The sequence below is a fragment of the Lathyrus oleraceus genome, chromosome 7 (assembly GCF_024323335.1).
Source record: "Lathyrus oleraceus cultivar Zhongwan6 chromosome 7, CAAS_Psat_ZW6_1.0, whole genome shotgun sequence".
Classification (NCBI taxonomy): Eukaryota; Viridiplantae; Streptophyta; class Magnoliopsida; order Fabales; family Fabaceae; genus Lathyrus; species Lathyrus oleraceus.
Genome location: NC_066585.1, coordinates 45706306 through 45721469, shown reverse-complemented (window position 1 = coordinate 45721469; position 15164 = coordinate 45706306). Strand labels below are relative to the sequence as shown.

The 15164-nt window shown below is 32.4% G+C and overlaps 1 non-coding gene across 1 annotated transcript; it reads left to right on the top strand.

Annotated features, from left to right (window-relative positions):
* Positions 1 to 14234: 14234 nt before the first annotated feature.
* On the top strand, positions 14235 to 14306 carry TRNAP-AGG (transfer RNA proline (anticodon AGG)). Its single transcript has one exon. It is a non-coding gene; the product is annotated as a tRNA-Pro (tRNA).
* Positions 14307 to 15164: the final 858 nt, after the last annotated feature.

The window sequence follows — 15164 nt, the reverse complement described above, 5'->3', positions numbered from 1 at the left end:
ACTCAGATACTCTAGATGAAGAGTCAGTTGGAAGATCATCATATATTCGAGAGTAACATTCATATTCTCTGTGATAATACTTATGTTATTTGTTTGTCTAAGAGTCATATCTTGCATTCTAGGGCTAAGCATATTGAAATTAAACATCACTTTTTACGTGACTATGTTTAGAAGGGTATTTTTCTCTTAAAATTTGTTGATACAGACCATCAATGGGATGATATCTTTACAAAATCTCTTGCTGAAGATAGATTCGTTTTCATTATGAAAAACTTATTTATGGACTTTTGTCCAGAATGAAAAGATGAAATTCAGAATGTTGTCTTCAGAACTCTTAATTAGGTTCTGAGAATTTATTTGTTGATTCTGAGACATGAGCTTTCTGAAGTGAGGAAGTTTCATGAATCATAAAGGTTCTAATTAAAAACAATCTTATCAATTGGTCTTCCTGATTTTGAACAGTCCTTGCATTAAATGATCGTTATTTCATTTGATATCATGTGGTTCTAAGTGGTGACAATTGTCCCACTTTATGATCATGTGTGATGTTAGAGTGACACATTGGGTTTCGCATTTTTTGGAATTAGGTTAAAATCTCTTACGCTTCCCCTTATGTCGGCCTATTCCTTTATTGTCACCATTGTAAAAAAAATCCATATAAACTCACTTCACTCACATTTTCACACTATGCTCACAATTACTCCCACATTTTTCTCTCTTTCAAACCTTCAAACAATCTCGTAATCACTCAATTGCTGATGAGAATCATCCAGTTATGGAAGGGATTGCCGAGTTAACTCTCAACATTCTTGTTGATGAGCTTATGGTTCTTTGTTAAACCATTGTCGACTTCAAAAATCTGAATGATATTGGTTTCGATTTCTCTGAGACTTTGGAGTTCCAAGGGTGGAAGGTATTAACTGGTCCAGTATATCCAATGCTTGTGAAGAAGTTTTGGATACATGTTGTTGCCATAAATGACACAATCACTTCCTTCGTCATGAACATGAAAATTGTTGTCACTGATAAATCCATTGTTGACCTAATTTCTCACAATGGTCGTGGAAAAAGGGTTTATAACATCAAAATTGATGCAAGAAGAGAAGTTATGGTAGCATCAATAATTTTCAAGGAAGGAACAAAGTTGGATGAAGGAAAAGGTCCAAGTGCTAATGACCTATCTGATAAGTTGAGGGTTTGGTTTAAGATAATTTTAGGTTGTATTCATCACTGGCCTAGTACAAACTTCGCTAATTACAACAACACTAATAAGAAGTTTATGATGTTCTTCTTGGAAAAAAGGTTTAAATTGGAACTTTCAGCGATTTTGTTCAAGTTTCTCAGGGATTCTATTAGAGAAATTAGAACTGGAAGTACGTCCAAGAAGGGAAGGTTCATTCCAAATGGAAGGTTAATTTACGACCTTCTGGTTGAAAATGGTCTTGTGGGTGACCTTTTGGTCAGTGGTTTAACGGAGGAGCTAGTAAAGGATGTTGGAAAGATCTTTTTGGGGAAGAATATCAAGAGCATGGGTCTCATCTCCATGGTAGTCAAGCCAAATTTCATTCCTTCAAAGGATGATATTTGTGGAACGAGGATTCCGGTTGACACTTTCCAATCTTCACCAAGATTGATCCTCTAGAAGTTCTAGAATATTACCTTGAGAGATGTCTCAAAGATGGAATAGATCCAATGGTTGACCCATTTAACTTACCAGAGACTTACCCAGATGTGCATGGGAAGAGGCAGAAAGAGTTTCACGAAGAAGGATTTTCAAGACCTCAAAGAAGAAGAAGGTTGCTACATTTTTGGATGAAGATGAGGTACCTCTCAGTGAGCGTCATAAAGCAATGCTTCTGAAGGACCCATCTGGTGTTATTCAATAGTCTTCCAACGCTTCTGACACTCCTATTTCTGGTAAGCTTTCTAAGGCCATAAATATTTTTGTTTCTGACTCTATAATTTCTGAATGGGTCTTACCAACACAACCATTTCCATCTCATTCTCAAAGCATTCCCATCTCACAACCACCTCCCACAAAAACAACTATTTTAGAACCTGTTACATAAACTTCTAAAGTTTCTAAAACTCAGTTACATTAACAACAACAACAGATACCATAAATACCACCTCATTCACAGTTACCTTCATCACCCATTCTACATCCGTCTCTAATTGTTTCTGCTTACCACACCGAAAATCCAAATATAACAACACCCAGAATACCTCCTTCGAGAGATTCTGGTAATTCAATGTTTGAATGTATTCCTGAAGGAATGTTTAATTTTGAACTCGAACCTGAAGTATCTGACTCTGAAAGATACGAGGCCACCCTCTCTCTTCTTCCATCTGTTTATGGTCCAAATCCTCATCCAACCATGACTGATCTTTATGTTAGAATCCCTAGCCAACCCAAACCAAAGCAACCAAATGTTGGTAAGATTCTGAATAATTTTGAATAAGACTCAAGAAGTTGTCTTCACGCTGCCAAGAGGACTAGCTGTTTATCCGTTAATCCTGCAGAGAGTGACGCTGCTTGGGAAATTTACAAAATCTGGATGAACTCCAGGATCTCCATGCTGGAGAATTTGGGTATAAAGCATTTGAAAGAAACTTTTTTTTGGGGTTTGTACCCCTTATGGAAATATGGAAGTTACAATATACTCCATTGTGTCTTCCTGCTCCAGAGGTTAAGGAAGTTGTTCAGGAAGCTGAGGAAGATTCTGGTCATCCAGAATTTGTCATGGAAGATGTTATTGCTCAGTTGGTTGCTTCTGAAGAACAACAAATTGTGGTTTCTAATAATCAACAGTCTGCTGGAACCTCTTCTGGGGTTATTTTGGAAGTGCTTATGAACATTATTACAAATATGCAAGCTGAGAGTGCTCTTGTCAAAGAACGTCTAGACAGGCAAGAAATGATGTTTCAGTTGATACTATCCAGACTCTTGCCTCCTCCCTTAGCCTTTTTTTCAAAATAGTTCTACATTTTTTGTGTTTTTATCTTGCTTAAATGTTTTTGTGTTTTTATGTTTTTGTAACATGATTGTATCTTTTTTGCCTTTTGGCACTATTTGATGAAATCATGTTTGTTTCTTTTCATTATTTTTTGTCCATGTCTTCTTGATTGACAAATGGGGAGAAACGTATATAGGGGAGAAACATAATTGATTTTGATATACCTATATTCATGAATCAGAACCCAAACATTTTTTAATATTTCTGATAACAACTACTTCAAAGAATAGGTTGTTAATTATCTTATAAGGAAAATTCAAGATCATCCGAAGCTCTTGAAGTTTTTTAGATCAAAACTTAAGTTATCAGTTTCTGAAGAAATGATCTTCTCTCTGAGTCTGAAGCTTTAAGTCTCCTATTTGAGAAAGATTTCAACCAGGAATCAGAAGTAGACATTAAGTTCAGAGGAATTGAAAATCCGGCATTAAGTTCTGAGGAATTATAAATTCCATGTTAATCAGACTTGATCCAACCAGGTTTTAAGGTTTATAACAAGGCTTTGAAGTTCTTTAAGAAGAATTCATAACCATGCTCTTAAAGCTCTTCCAAAGATTCAAAGAGACTTTCAAAGAGAACTTGACTCTAAAGCTTCTTCAAAAGAGTTCAACCAAGCTTTTGATGTGAAGTTCATCAGAATGTTGATTTTGACAACCAGTGCTCTGGATAAGATCAAGCAACTTCTGAAGACAAACCAGATTCTGATGGAAGATCATTGTGGTACTTCAAAAAGGTTAATTGGGAAAGTTCTCTTTCATTCTGAATTTATCTTTTTAGGATTATACATCTCATGGGGAGCTTTATGCTTATGTAAGATGTATTTTTCTGTGTTTACCCTATACAAATTGTTCATCAAAATAAATGTTTTTGTCATCGTCAAAAAGGGGGAGATTGTTAGAAAAAGATTTGGTTATGCATCTATACCTTCAGTTTTAATGATAACAATGATGTATTTGTGTGAGAATAATTTTGGTACCCTAATGGTTTGTTATTGTATAGCTTTAACAACTAGTTCTGATTCTGAGTATATGATGTGCAACGTCATCAGTTTTTGAACATTGTGTTCCAAATTCCGCTTCTGAGCTAATCATGAGAAGTTGTGAAAGATGTCAAGTTGTGCTGCAATGTTATTTCTGCTTCTATGTTGATTCATTCCTGAGAAGTTTCTAAAGAGACGATATGTTAATGTTGCAACATTCTCTCAGTTTTTGCTTCTGGACGTGACTCTGATCATCAAGCTCCTGAAGAATGGCAAGCTTTTTAAGTTTTGTTACTTAGCTAAAGATTCTGAACATCTAGAGCTAGAAGTTGAGGCTATCAAGGTTCTGACTGAAGAGTCTGAAGATCCTAAAGATCTCAAGCCAGACTGCTGATGTTGTCAAGGTTCTAACTGAAGATTCTGAAGTTTCTAAATCCAGCTATGTGTTTCTTCTTTTCATGCTTCATCAACTTTCATCATAAGCCAATGAATTAGAATATAAGATCAAGATGGATACGTGATCAAATAGTACATGGTACAAATCAAATATTCCTTCCACTACCTAATATCGTGGGTAAATGACAGTACTATACATCACACATGTCACTAAAATTGTGGGCGAAGGACTGTACGTTGTATCACTCCTTTCACTATCCAACAGTGAAAAATTGCTTTAATCGGTATCCCCATTTTGTCCTCCAACAATCTTCTTCTTATACTATATAAGTGGGACTTGGAGACTTGAAGAAAAAAGAAGCGCTACAACAATTTGACAAGTCTGTTTCTTCGTGAAAAGCTATCAATTTTGTACACAGTTTTTCTTTAAGTGTTTGTTTTTCATTTGTGTAAAAATCTACTTGTGTACAAGCAACTTGTAACATACAAAATCTTATTCAATCTATTTGTTTGTATTTCCTTAAGGGAGATTGTGTTTTAGTTGGATCATTGAGAAGACAAAGAAAGTTGTTCTTTGTGATTCATTAAGGAGACTAGGGTACAGTCAGATCCTTGAGAAGACAAAGAAGGTTATTCTTTATGATTATTGTAATCAGTTGATTATTGTGGATTAAGTCTTTGTGTATAAGGAGAAATCACCTTAGCGGGTGGGCTGAAGTAACTTTGAGTTTCAAACGAACCAGGATAAAAATACAGGTGTTTTTATCTCTTGATTCTTAGTATTGTGTGGTGTTTTTGAATTGGTAAAAAACTTTTGTTTTTGAAAATCCAATTCAAACCCCTCATGTTTTGTGTTTTTCACACATTCACTTAATTCATCTTCTGTTATGAAAATCAATTCATTTATAGTATGCTTAACATAAATATCATTGTTAAAAGGTCTAAGTCTATACTCATGAAAATGTTGGATGATGATACCACTTGGATTTTATGTTTAAGTAACTCTATTTGTTGACTATTTTCACTATCTCCATATAAGACATAAATTTCACACCAATTTTCAATTCATTTCATCTACTTTTCCATGTTAAAGCTTAACAAAATATTGAAATAGAGCTCCTCATGGTTAATTCTCAGCCTAATTGAATATGTCTTAATTGACCTATAAGAGGATGAAATTGAGAAAACAATAGCATATATATATATATATATATATATATATATATATATATATATATATATATATATAATATATATATATATATATATATATATATATATATATATATATATAATTATAATTATACCCATACATAGACAAAATCAAGTGGTTTCGACGAACATGTACTAAAATAATGTTTGGACCACACACAAAAAAAAAGACAAGAATAAGAACTTATAGTCATCACAACATTTACAATGAATAATATTATAAGGATTTAATTGATATACACTGACAGTGTAAAAGGATTTTACACCGTCAGTTAATCCTATCCGTTGGATATTAAAATAAGTTTGAATTTTATTTTAAAAACCTATAAAGTAATACAAACGGGTGATGATGATGAATCGACAGTGTAAATATTTTTACACTGACAATGCATAGTAATTAATCTCATATTATAATGCAATCAACTCATAAATAAACTACACTAATGCTTTAGAGGGTGGAAACAACAAAATACCTTAGAACAAGATTTAGGATTTTTTTTCCAAGATGATGGTCTATCATAAGTCTATGAGATTTCACCACTAGACATTATAATAGAGTCTTTGATTTCAAATTTAGGGCTTTTCATCTTCTTCATTCTTCATTTAGCACTAATTCAAAAATTAATTTAGGGAAATGATGGCATAAGAGAAACAATTTGATCTTCAATTTAAAACTTTTAGCATTATTCTTCTTTTTTCCCTCTTTGATCTTCGTGTCTTCGTTCACTATCCCTTCAACAAAATTTCTAGAAATTTTTACAAAAATAACCCACTTTTTCAAGGAAATTCCCAAAATACCCCTGGTTTCAAAAAAATTCCCAAACTACCCCACTTTTAGGAGGAGTCGCCAATTGAGTTGGAGGCTCCTCTTAAAAATTGAATGGAGGCGCCAATTGAAAAACTATAATAAAATTTTGAAATAACAATTATTATAGTTTTTAAGCCCTACACGTCGGACAATATACAATTAAATATTTTTTTAATTTTATAAAATTTCAAAATTTTATTATAGTTTTTATAAAAAAAATCATCAACTTGTAGTATTATTGTTGGTTCATGAGGAGGAGCAACATTGAACTAAGAACAACACACAAGTGAGAAAGATATCGTATATTCACCCAACGGTGATAGATATGTAGGTTTTTTCAATTATAAATATTCAAATTTCCACATTTATGATCAATGTGGGACTCCAACTCACACTTGACTTATTATTCTTAACATTTTTTCTTAAGTGTGAGTCCACATACATTTGTACCGTCGTTGACACCTCTTCTTAGGCATTTCAATACACATCTTTCTGGGCATTTTGATTTCAACGAAACCCGTCTTCTTTGGTATTTTGATACAAGTAAGTTAGTCCTTTTATTCGAACAAAAGATTCATGATATAATTTATTTTCATGAGGAGGAGCATAAATATTATGTTAAGAGCAACACATAAGTAAGAAAGACACCACATATTTACCCAAAATTTTAAGGTAACAAGTATGTGGATTCTTCCACTTATAAATGCTCAAATCTTCACATTTATAATCAATGTGAAACTCCAACTTACAATTGACTTATTATTCTTAACATAATAATATTTTTTTAAATCACTCTAATTTTTTTCTCAAAGTGTTATTAAACAATATAGGTATATATCTTTGATGTTAATAGAATAAGTTTAAAAATATACAAAGTTTTATTTTAAATTCAATAATTATATTATTAATATTATTGAAGTTTTTACTTTAAAAATTCTTACTTTAAATTTTTTATAGTATTCTAATATTGCTGATAAAAAATATTGTGAGAATTAAAAATCAAAGAAAAGTATTATAAAATTAAAAATAAAAGAAAAACTTCCTTTTTACTTAGGCTAGTAAGAACATCAAGAAAGCAAGCTCAAGAAATGATTACAGACAAGTCCCATTAGAAGAAACCACTCAGTTTTGTCCTTATCGCATTCATTTTGAGGTTTGTTGTTTGAACTAGGGGTGGACAACGGGTCGGGTTGGACGGGTTCGGGCCCAAAAGTGTCGCCCAACCCAAACCGCGGTTGACATAAGTAGGCCCATTTTCGTCCAATTCTAACCTCGGTTTTTACGGTTTGGGTTCAAACGGGTTGCAGGTTGTTGCGGATGGTTTATTCGGTTGATAATTATTATTATTTTCATAATGACTTTTCATATGATTTGAACATAAGCTCATGTCAAAACTTCTTAAATCTTAAATAAAATAAAAATTGATAAAACAACATTTTAGTGAAAAGTATCAGCAACAGTGGGAATGAAATCAATAAAATCTTTATAAAAACAGAGAATAAACCTTTCTTATGGAATATGTAGAGGCAAGAGACTGAGAAAATGAAACACGATCAAAAAAAATTTAAAAAAATTGTTAGAACCCAAATCGAAAAACCTAAAAATCAAAACTCAAAATCTCAAAATCTCCAAATCTGTTAAATTCTAACCTTCCAAACAACAACGAGATTGAAGTATTAACATATAGAAGATGAAAGATTGAAAGATTAGTTTGATAAATGTAGATTTTGTGAGAGTGGATGATAAAGAGAGATTGAGTGAGTAAAAATACATATGGTGTGATGGTGGTGATTGTTCATTGTGGACTTGATATGTAGGATCTGGGGATGGAAGATGGCGGCGTAGGTGGAGAGTGTTGAAGGAAGATTAGGGAAGGTTAAGATTTAGGATTTCTGAGGTAGAAGTGTGTAAAATAGAGAGAGATGGGTGTGGGAATTATGTGAACGAGTTAAATATAAAAAACCATAAAAAGGAACATTGTTTTTAATAGTTTCTGCGGGCGGGTTAGGATACTCGCGGATACACTTTTCCTATCCGGCCCCGCCCATTTCCACACAGTCTAAATTGATGGATTACCCCGCAAAACCGTGGACCCCTTTATAACTGCCCAATTCCATTTTTTTGTCCGGTTTTTGGCGGGTTGAACCGGGCCACGGGTTTTTGTCCAGCCCTAGTTTGAACAAGGTAATCAACATTATTATCACTTTGTCACAATCACCACTCCATAAGTGAAAGGAATAATTAGAATCCCATGATGGATAGAAGATACAAAAACATGCTCATTTTGTGTAAACTTTTCACCCAACATCATATGACCCAAAACAGCATTACACTAGCCATTTTAACAAACATAACTAGATCTAGTTAAAATTGAAAACATAAAAAATTAAAGGGGAAAACGAACAAGCTGAATTTGAAATTGGTTTAATAAGAATATGTTTAAATATATTTTTAGATTCTATTTTAATGGCTTTAATCTTTCTCTATTTTAAAATTTAATTTTAAGTCATTTTATTGGATTTTTTTAAATAATCAAGTTTTCAACAAAATTCCTTAAATAACCATATTTCTTCGTTAATTTCATAAATATTTATGTTTCAAAAAAATATTATAACGAAGAACACTAGCCAATTCAATTGGAAACTTAATTAAAGAAAATAAGTGGCTTAATCAATTGAATTGACGACTGCATTTAGTCTAGCCAATTGAATTGGTGATTGTACAAACCATATGAGCAGGTGCAAATTCGTATTTCTCCGATGTGTTGGTTACTTTTTTTAATTTTAATATCATAAATTAGTTTAAAAAATAAAATTTTAGATAAAAGTTAACTATTTCAATTTCCGAAGCATTAAGTACGCATATTTAAAAAAAACTTTCTATTTTAAGGTCTCAAAGAGTGCCTCTGGGACACTCGTTAGCATTTTCCGAAAATTATTAATATTTAATTTAAATAGGATTACATACAAGAATATGACGACGACCCGCTTTATCATACATGCTACTGGTTCCACATCCCTTAGGTGCCCTTTCTCGTACAGATCTATGTTGATTCTTCCTAGGTGTTTGATATGAGTTCCCTACAACGACGTCATCATCAGATTCCCTAATAAACTATTGTAATTCTATGTAGTCTTATGTATGCATTGACACGCTGTCGTAACTGAGTTTGTTGTCCATGTCGTTGTAGTTGGGTTGTGGTGTTTAGGTTGATGGGGTATATTGGTGAGCAATATGGTAGATAGAATGACAATATTAATGTGAATGCTTCGTTGGAGAAAGAAAGAAATGGTTGTTGTGGTGTGTGATAGCCATATGTTTATTGGATATTTTGGTGTTATGATGTTATGATGTTTTGACTATGATAGGAAATGTTGGTGTTATATGTTTCTTGGTTGTTTTGGCTATGGTAGGAGGGTGTGTTGGAAGCATATTTTTATTGGGTGTTTGTGGGTTGGTTTTGTTGGGTACAATGTTGTGTGTAAATGGTTTGGTAATTCTGTTGGGAGTTAGATGTTGAAGCTTGTTGTTTGTAAATGGTTTGACATGGGTCGTATAAATACCTATCTTTGAAGAAAAATCCAATTGTAATTGATTTATACCAATACATATAATTATGAGTTAGTTTAGGTTTGGTATGCATGACAACATCGATTAAGACTCGTTGATGATGGTGCCTTTATTGACGACACTCAGTTTTAGCGAAGTCTTACCAATTGTAAAAGGCACATTATTCATTAACTTTACATTGACGCCATTTTCCGAGGCACCTCGAGGGATATGAGATTTTTTTATGCATGTCGAACTTCAGTTTCACACGGTCACTATGGTGCATGTCCATAATGGCGAACCTGATGATCGATATCGTTGTAATCCAAACGGCTGCATCTTCTTCAATAATTTCATGATGATGTTCCACACCCATATATGGTCCCCAAATAAACTTTAGATGAAAAATAAATTAAATTAGTAATTTTTTAATATTAAGCATAAACTATTATGAAATGATTATTTTAATGGCAATACATCATTTGGTGTTAGGTGATCCAAGAGATTTCGATATTGAGTGATGCAGTGTCTAGGATATTGTTGTAATTCATCCTGCCGGTCAACCACCTAAACCAAAAAAGTTAAAACAAACCATTTAGAAATAATAATGGGTAAAGTAAGTAAATGTAAATAATGTTATTACCTTACTTTTTGTGTAGGGGAATGTGAAGCTGTTGTGGTTGCCGAATGCTAGGGACGACAATCTAGACCAACCTTATGCTTGGAGCAAAATCGGTAGCATGTACGATCAGGCGAGTCGTCATCATTAGTGTAAACGTATTCTTGTATGTAATTATATTTAAATTAAATATTAATAGTTTTTTAATTTATTATTATTAATTAATTATATTAAAAAATATTCAAAAAATCTAACACATATGAGTCAAATGAATTTGCGACTGCTCATATGGTTTGTACATAGTCATCAATTCAACAGGCTAGGTTAAGTATAGTCACCAATTCAATTGGCTAGGCCACTTATTTTTCGATGGAGTCGCAAATTGGATTGAGTAGTATTATGTGTTGAATTTTTTTTATTTGAAAGATGAGTATTTTGGATATTAATGGGAAAGATGGTTATTTGGAGAATTTTGTTGAAAAAGTTGGTTATTTAAAAAATAAATCCACGGTTATAAATAACATGATTATGAATGTCCATGACTTAGTAGATTTTCCATTTATTACACATGTCCTATTAATATGACTCATATTGTATTCAAAATTAACATTGAAAAAAGAATAATACAATACATTATATTCTTCTCCTTTCTCTCTTCTACTATTTTGAAAAAGACAAAAAATATTGAAGTTCTAACTATCGAAGGTAAATTGATCATTTCTTTTATTATTTTATTTTACATTATTTGTTTTGAATTTTAATATTATATTATATCTTATTAAATTATCAAGTATCCCTGATGGATATCAAAATAATGAGTTTGTTATATAGTTCCTAAAGAATATATATGAAGCATCCGTGAAGGATAGAAAAATAATAGTTTATTACATAGTTCTTAAATAACTAATCAAGTAGCCCTAAAGGATGACAATAATTTGTTATATAGTTCTTGAAGAACTTATCAAACATTCTTGAAGGATATTAATGAGTTTTTTTATATAGTTCCTGAAGAATTTATTAAGCACCCCTGAAGGATTGTAAATATTATTATATTTAGTATTAAAAAGATTTTTGATTGAGTTCCTGAAGAACTACGTAACAATATTTTTGATTGAGTTCCTGAAAAACTACAAAAAAAAAAAATTGATTGTGTTCATGAAGAACTACATAAAAAGATTTGAGTTGAAGAGCTTCATAAAAGCATGTGTGATTAAGTTCCCGAAAAACTACAAAAAAAATTGTGAATGAGTTCCTGAAGAACTACAAAAAAAAAATTGTTATTGAGTTCCTGAATAACTAAGCATTTATACCATACATTGGTTCATACGAGTGTCGCATCTCGAAAAATACGATCTTTCACAAAGTGTTCATGCGTTTAGAGAAAATTGATTTGAACAAAGTCATCATCGAAATTTATTTATTTAAAATAAGGAAAGGGAAAATATCAATAAAACCCTTAAAAGAAAATGAAGATGATCATCGATATCAAATTGGGTTGGGAGGTTGATTACGCAAGGGTAAGGTATTAGCAACTCTCACGTCTGTTGTACTCAATGGGAACTTTTTAGTTAAATTTGCGATTGAATGTTAGCCTATGTTAATTATTTTCTTCGAGTGATCAAAAGTGCGAAAGAAAAAAAGAAGGAGTCATAAAAATATTTTTATTAGGGTGCTTGACGAGATTACAGGTCTCGCTCCTACGTATCCTCAGGTACAATGAGGAACTCAAAGCTTCATAGTTCAGCATAAAAAACTACATTTTTGTGGGTTGGTTTGTTTTATTGAACTACTGTTTAGATCACGCTCTAATGGTTAAATGTTAGCTTGTATGCCCAAGGGGAAGGCTTAAGCGCTTGTTTGTATTTGCGTTAAAACAAACTAAACAATGTTCTTTTGAGAAAAAGTTTTCGATCGCACGGGGATGAGAAAAAGATAGTTTTGATTGGTTGAATGTTTTTTTGATGATGATTGCTCAAATGGTCGAGTTAGGCAACTCGTATCCCAAAAATCGGTGAGAGGAATAGAAGGCTATATACCATCTCTCTTTTCATCCTTAATTGCAAAAGGGTTTGGATGTTGTTAAGGTATCTTGGATGGATGACGAATACTCGAATGGTCGAGTTAAGCAACTCGTATCCAAGTACTCAATGAAGGAAATAAAAGCCTCTACACTACCTCCTTTTTCGTCCAAGTTATTACGAAAATGAGTTTGCTAAAGTTTTGATTACAAAAGATGATTTGAAACGAATCAGATTAAAAGTTTTTAATGGACGTCGATTGCTCGAATGGTCAAGTTAGGCAACTTGTATCCAAACAATCAATGAGAGGAATAGAAGGCTCTAGACCATCTCTATTTTCATCCTTAGTGAAATAATTTTTAAGAAGGATTAAGTGTTTTAACTTTAAATTGGAGAAAAGCACTCGATGTTGATCAAGTTTTTAATTTGCTTTGAATCGAGATTAATCAAAATGAAGTGATTTGAGAAAAATCCACCTGGCATTGAATCAATGGTTTTGATTATATATAAAAAAATTCATTTTAAGTCATTTAATTACCAAAATGATCAAAGATGCTTAATTAAGTCATGATTAACAATTGATATGAAAAAAAATGCATGATTAATAAAATAAAGCAAAAGTGCAATCAAATGACTAATGAAAAATTAACCAATTAAGATTTAATTAAATTAATTAATTAGGATAATTAAAAATGATTATTATGATTAATTGATTAATTCAACCATTAATAATTTTAATCAAACTTAATCATCAAATTTAGGTTAGAGGGTGCATTATTCAAGTTGGGTTCAGAAAATATCAAAAGGATGGCCCAAAGGTCCAACTAAAATATCATAAAAAATAAAAGCCAAAAATAATAATAAAAAAGGTGCAGGAAAACAAAAATGGGGTGTATACATTGAAGCAAATCCAGGAAAGGGGCCCAATAGGCCCAATGTCAGTCCACCAGGGGTTATGGGAGTCAACTCTGGTTGACTCAACCTTCCCCATCTAATTAGAATACTAAGTCATGGTCCACATGATCAACTGAGAAATGAGTGAAGTACACACTAATACTGTGGGGATACGCGTGATGGATTAGTTAACAAGTAACCATGTCAAAGCAGTTAGGTGGTTGGGAGGGTGCCACCACTATTGACACATGTCACCAGAAGGAAAGGGCAGTGACCTACATGAGAGAGTCAACTAGGGGTCTCAATCTCTTAATTTCATCTCTCTCTCTCTCTCGTCTTGAACACACAAACACGAAGAAAAAAAACAAATGCCCAGAAAACAAAATTAAACTTGGTGGCGTCTTAAGAACACCAAGGCGGTGTTGAAGAATAACGCGATGGTGCCGTCGTACCTTACCCATAGATTTCTAATTTCTTCCCCCAATCAGCAAAGCGTCAATATAACCTCTATCTAAAATACCTCCCTCAACACAAATCAATAGCAAAAAACGTCTAACAACCTATCACATAGTAAAATGTAAAAGTGGCAATACAACTCTCGCATAGTAAAATGTTATTAAAATGTGTATGCTACCAATGTTATGATGACATGTGGTAAAAATAAGAGGTCTAAATTCAATTTTTGCCTAAAATAATTGCCTAAACTGACTAATTTACACATTCACTAACAAAAAGCTTCATATTAGGGCATTTGGTCTAGTGGTATGATTCTCGCTTAGGGTGCGAGAGGTCCCGAGTTCAATTCTCGGAATGCCCCTTTTTGAATATTAGGAGTTTTAACTCTGTTTTACTTATGGTTGAAGATCTGGAAGCTGTCATGTTTGACTTATATATAATACTGGTAGGTAACAATTTTTTATTCAAATATTTATGAATAAACACAATTGTTGATTCAAATCCTTATCAAAAGTATTTCACAGCATAATTTACAAGACTCATATGTAAACCAGCATATCAATGACCTTGAGATCAGTCTGCAATGTAACATTCAAATAGATTCATAGGACAAAAGTTGAGTGCTTCAGGTCTTTGCTTTAGAATGTTTTATAAACCAATTAATAACTGAGTCAATGTTGGTTGAGTTTTTATATGACATCATGAAACAAAAAACTTCTCTCTCATTGATGGATTTCAGTTCACTGCACATGTGAAACAAAACAACATCACTGGATGCACATTTTGAGAACAAAAAGGAAATTTTTTGAAATCAAATGATCACACACCACTTACATCTTTTCTGTTAGGTCTTGCTTAAGATAATCTTAAATGAAATTTAATAAAACATGAAGAAGAAAAAAAGGATAAAGTTTAAAATTTGTGATGTCTTGGGTGAAAATCAAAGGATTGCGCACTACTTAGATATTTTCACATGTGACATGCTAATTGATGATGTATTAGCTATGATATAGAATAGTGGTTAACTAAAGTAGTTAGAGAAGTGAAGAGTTGTTATAGAAGTTAGTTAGTTTGTTACTTGAGATTGTTATACCCAAAGAAAGAAATCAACCACAAACAATTTAGCAGCAATACTTTAAAGGTTAGCTAAAATTATTCTTTAATAGGAACCAAAGAATTAAAATGGAAAATTAATATTTAAGAAGTTCAGGCACATACT